Raw genomic sequence first — 6,054 nt, 5'->3', positions numbered from 1 at the left:
TCGTGCTGTCTATCGCTTCAGTGCAAACTGAGCGGCAAGAACGCAGCACGCACGAAGGTGAGTCGTCGGCGCACCTAGACACTGCCACGCAGCAGCGAGCAAAATGACCTTCGTGCTGTCTATCGCTTCAACGCAAACTGCGCTGCGAGAATGCAGCACGCACAATGGTATGAGCCGTCAAAGCGCCTAGACGATGATGCTGTCACGTGCAGCTCAATCTCGCGGCCACGCCATAAATTATTCGAACATTATCTACTAAATTGGCCTTATTCACACCTCATTGGCAGTGAGAACTCCTGTGATTGCGCACGCTGTCATGTGCCAGACACACTAACACATACATATTGCGCCTGCCTAACATGCATATATCTTCTACGGCAAATAGCGATGTGAAACTGTTCTCAAAGGGTTATGTTTTGAGTTTTTAATCGCACCCGATATTATTCTACAATAACAGTGTGGGCTACTCTACAAATTTACACAATAAAGGACTATCTTCATCACTTCATTATGCTGCTGCATTCACGACTATCTACATAACATACCTTGTATTCGCGCGGCCACGGAATAGACAGTTGCTGTCGGAGTACAACGCCGCCCCACCTCCTCCGAAGGAAGACGGCGCGCTTCCTTCCCGCTTTCCTCCCTTGTGCGTGCGAGACTGAGCCGCGATCATCGGCTCCCCTTGCACGCTTTCACTCGCACATACAGCATACAATGCGCAGCGACGGTGTTAACGCCCTTGGACTTTGTACAGAACATCGTGATGATGCCGATGGAAAAAAGGAATCTGGAGTGTCCATATAATTGCTACTATCACAATGAAAACATTCGTGCAAGTGACATTAAGTTCTCATACACTGACTGCAACAAGCAGTGGTACAATGACACGGATGACATTACAGAAAGCGGGTGGCTGGTCTTCTGGCTGATATTAACAGGAAAGCTCTGTTGTATCGCTCTGTTGCACTGTGTTAGTTATCACCTGCAAGAATGTGGCTTATTTCTAGTGTCCCCGCATCTGTTGCCATCTCTTTACTAAACCCCCCCAACAACACAGACCTACAGGATCAATGCCCCTTTCTGACTCTCCCACTAGCTTCTCATTCATCATCCCTCTTTTTCTCGACAAAAGGGAAAAAGACTTGCAACTATCATCTCGGAGGGCCTTGAACATGTGAGCTGCAGGACACCATTTAGCTGTAAGTTTCGTCTTGCGGTGAAAGTAGGGCTAAGAGACCAATTCCAAGCTCCAACAAAATTGAGAAGATTGAGGGACACGAACAGATAACAAGCTCTCTATATGGTACATTTATTCTTAATGTGTACCAGATTCGTTTTCAAGAAAAAAGTTATCAAAGCTCTCATTTATGCCATGAGCGAATGTACAAAATTTATGAATAAAGTGCGACTCCTTTCTTCTTGTTGAAAGCTTGAATGAAAACCACACGGGAGCAGTGCAACTGGTATTCAGTCGAATTAAATGTAGAGGTGCTTCGAAAATGGGAGATTTGGCACACCATGAACATGCGCTTTATGGTTATGGAAGTGCAACCTGAGTGAGCTTTCCGTCTGGCCAATATGTCGCATGTCACAGACGTCACAGTGCAGCATTTAAACCACATTGCTACTATCACACTTGAGAGATCTCCGAAGAGGGAAAGTCATTAAAGGTCCTCTTAGCACTGTCAGATGTTGCCACGTGTTTGCCCACTTTGAAAGGCGGTTTACCACATGGTTGGCAGCCCGAATACTTTGTTACAGTCCCAACTCTTTTAGGTCTGGTAAACTGGCGTTACGACGCGGGCTTTTTGGTATGGCATCTTGGAATACTACTGTATTTCAAGATACCATACCAACAAGCATGCTCTGCAGCACTAGTTGACTTCATTTATTTTTCAACATGCCCTTTTGTTAGCGCTGTGTCTGTGCATTCATGTGCCTTCTTGTGTCTTGTCTGTATGCGCTGCAGTAGTATTACAGGATCTGGAGATGATTTCCATCAACTTCCTCCCACAACAATATGCCACTCGTGGTGGCTGCGTAAAGATGGAGCACAGATGGCTGCTCTGTTTAATATTAAAATGTTTAGACAATATGATTAAAATGTTTAGACAATAGCCTTTACAGATCAAGGCTTCCTCGAATTTTCGACGATGGCTGTTAAATTCAGCGGCATCAGAGCCAATACGACAATATCTATGAGCGTGTGAGTAAGCAATGCTCATCTTGCAGTGGCGAGGATGACTATTTTCAAAGTGTAGGTATCGTTGGCGGTCGGTAGGCTTTTTGTAGTACAATTTTTTGCAGATCCAACCTTCCTTAATTCGTACCGTGATGCCCACAAAATTTATACTTGCTTTGGAATAACTATGTGTGAATGAGATGGATGACTGCACAGAATTAAATCTGAAGAAATCTTGGGAGACTTGTTTCACCCTGTTGCCAAATTAAAAAGACGCCGTCCAAAAACCTTTTGTAGATTACACGGTTCAATGTCTGACACAAAAAGACTATTCAAGTGATGCCATGAAAAGGCTTGCAGAGTTCTACACCATCTTTGTCCCCATTGGAGTTCCACTTATCTGAAGAAAGTCTCTACTGTTAAATTCGAAGTTGCTGCAATGAAGGACCAATCGTAGCAGTACCGAGAGAGTCTCCTCGTGCAAGTTATCGGGAACCTTTGCCATAATGTAGACATTTACTCCTGTGAGAATGCCATCGGAATGCGCAATATTTGTGTAGTGATGTCACGTCCATTGTCACCAGAAAGCTTTGATGTTGGATATTAATCTAAGGAAGGGATTTGTGTTCCGAACATAGACTCGAATGGCTGGCAGAATGTCCTTTATTAGGAATTCTTATAAACTGGAAATTCTTTCTGCGATATTTGGTTCGACATTTGATTTGGTTTATGAATTTTCGGCAATAGATAAAAGCGGCCTGGAGACCACTGAGCAAGCTCCATTGCTTTGAGCATTTCATTTGAAATCTTTCTGTCTTCGTTGGGTGATTTTAGCATATCATTTATCTCTGCCTCGAACTTCCCTGTGGAGTCATCTGCAAGCTCTAAATAAAAGCATTTGTTTTCTAGTTGCCATAGCCCTTCATTCAGATATTTATCGAGCACAACACTTGTGCAACCTTTATCAGCTGGCTTTATGATATGTCTGTTTGTTTATTGAGCAAGTGATGAGCATTTCACTCTTGAATTGGGAGATTGGGACGAACTAATACTGGTTTGCAGCATGTAGCTATGTCGTCTTTTCAGACAGCCTAAATGTACATCTCTAAATATTTATTCCTGTGTTTGTTAAGACAACGAAGACTTGTTAGATGCTCCAGGAAATTTAAGTTGTCCACTTACGTCACGGTCATGGAAGTGCTCCTGTAGTCTAAGGTTCCTAGCAAAATTTCCAAATCTTGATCAAATTGAAATTCACGTTAAATTCATCGTTAAGAAGTTAAAGACATCACAAGTCTCGCCCACTGGAATTTCCACAGCAACCTCTCAACAAAACAGGGGCCACCGATAGACATGGCAACAGAAGTGGCAAATAGAAGTGGGCAAGGTCATTCCGTCCCACTCCAGTTCTTGCATTTTGCGTTCTTTTGTGTATTGTTTTTTGCTCTTCGTACTTTTTTCTGTCAGTTTTTTTTTAGGGGGGGATGTGAGATCCTTTTCGGCCCTTAACCCTTTGCGGTCCATTGTCGGGCAGGGCCCGACAACGCAACACGGCCGTAGCGGTCCACTATCGGGCACTGCCCGACAAGGGTGTTCGCGGTTAAATTTCGCGGTTTTTCTCACTGCGATTCGTGCGCATTCTTTGTATACACGATGCGCCATCTCTTGAGGGATAAATAAACTTTGTTGAAGTTTACTTCTCTTTGCACTAGGGTGCAGCACAATGTTCAACACGGCTTCTGGATACCAGAGCGTTCTCACTTGCGCACGGAACAGCACGTTCGCGCGGTTCGCTGAAGCATGACCACTTCAGTGTGTGCGTTTTACGGTGGCGCATTTAGTGAAAGCTTCTAGAGGTTTCCATTGTCAATAGCTTTATTTTTAGGTGCACACAGCTGCAGAATCATGCTGAGAAAGAACAGCGACACCTGCAGAACCGCCGCAGCCTGCTAGTGGGTGACGTGAAGGCTAGAGCCAAAAAACGGGGCCCGTCTTCGCGGAAGGAGTTCGAGTAAAGGCTAGATAGGAGGAGCCAATTCATCTACAAGCTCCCAGGCGGAAATAGCAAAGACTGTGCTGTTTGCAGCGATCTAAAAACAAACACGGAGGCAGGAGGGAAACTGTGTTTTTCTGCAAAACCTGCAGTAACAACCCTGGCCTGCACCCAGAAAAATACTTCGAGCGGTATCACACATTGCTCAAATATCGGTAGAGGAGTTGCCTGCAGAATGCAAAAGAAAAAATAAATATCCTATGAGTTTTTCTTCCAGTTTGTGGTTTTCATCGCGGCGCTAAAAACTGGCAAAATAGTTTCGGACCGGGACAGCCGGAAAGTGGGTAAAAGTTTCAGACCGCAAAGGGTTAATGACTGCTCAACCTCTCCAAGTTTGGACACTTTTCGCTGACTGTAGGCAATGAATATGTGCATTAAATTCAGTGTAAAGGCGTTCATTGCACGCAAGCGTAAGGCTGACCGTCCGATCAGTTCAGGGAACCGCGAGCGCGAGCGGCGTAGTGCGAGCGATGCGCTGGAGAGACTGCCCCACTAGACAGCGCTGGTAAGGATGCCCCATTGCATCCTCCCTCTTCTTCACTACAATTACCCCGGGGACGAAAAAGGGATCTGTCCGGCGACCTAACAGTTTGTCACTATTAGGGGATCATAAAACGGCTTGAGGTGCTCGCCGTTGACAATGTCGCGTCCGCGACGGCGCATGTCCGAAGATGGTTCAACGGGCTCAATCACATAGTTGACGGGTGATGCACGCTCGACGATGCGGTAGGGACCTTCATATTTGGGCATTAACTTGGAAGACAGACCAGGTGCAGCAGAAGGAACTGAGAGCCACACAAGTGCTCCAGGAAGAAAGGTTGGCGCAGAGGTGGTGTCACCGCGAGTGTTCTTCTGGCGCTCTTGGTCATTGGAGGTAAAGGCCCGGGCGAGGTCGCGGCACTCTTCGGCATGTCTCACTGTATCAGAAATAGGCGCACATTCAGATGCGTCAGGCTGGTATGGTAGCATTGTGTTGATGGTGTGCGATGGGTGCCGGCCGTACAATAAGAAATATGGCGAAAAACCAGTAGTGCTCTGCGTAGCGGTATTGTACGAGTAGGTGACGAAGGGCAGAATGGCGTCCCAGTTCGTGTGCTCGGAGGAGACATACATTGAGAGCATGTCGCCGAGCGTACGGTTGAATCGTTCCACGAGTCCATTGGTTTGAAGATGGTGCGCCGTTGTTGTGCGATGAACAACATGGCACTCTTTGAGAACAGCTTCAACTACTTCCGAGAGGAAGACACGCCCGCAGTCACTGAGCAGCTCCTGGGGTGGCCCATGACGCAGAATGAACCGACGAAGCAGGAAGGAGGCAACGTCGCGTGCAGTAGCTGCCGGAAATGCCACAATTTCAGCGTATCGCGTAAGGTGGTCAACTGCTACAATAGCCCAGCGGTTTCCAGCCGATGTCATGGGAAGGGGCCCGTACAAATCTATACCGACGCGCCCAAAGGGCCGGGTGGGGCAAGGTAAAGGTTGCAGCCTAGCTGGCGAGAGGCGGGGTGAAGATTTCCGGCGCTGGCAATCGGGACAAGAGCATACGAACTTTTGAACGTAGCTGTACATCCCTCGCCAGTAGTACCGCTGTTGAAGGCACTGGTAAGTCTTGAAAACGCCAGAGTGGGCACACTGGGGATCGGCGTGGAAAGCTGCGCAAATATCAGAACGCAGGCTGCGAGACACTACTAACAACCACCGGCGGCCGTCAGAGCTGTAATTGCGCCGGTAAAGAGGTCGTCGCGAATGGCGAAATGGTGAGCTTGACAGCGCAACACGCGGGTTGTTGACCTGGTCGATGGATCAGAGAGCCAGC

Source organism: Dermacentor silvarum, chromosome 11 (assembly GCF_013339745.2).
Source record: "Dermacentor silvarum isolate Dsil-2018 chromosome 11, BIME_Dsil_1.4, whole genome shotgun sequence".
Classification (NCBI taxonomy): Eukaryota; Metazoa; Arthropoda; class Arachnida; order Ixodida; family Ixodidae; genus Dermacentor; species Dermacentor silvarum.
The sequence above is the reverse complement of the archived record's forward strand: the minus strand, read 5'-3'. Positions refer to the sequence as shown.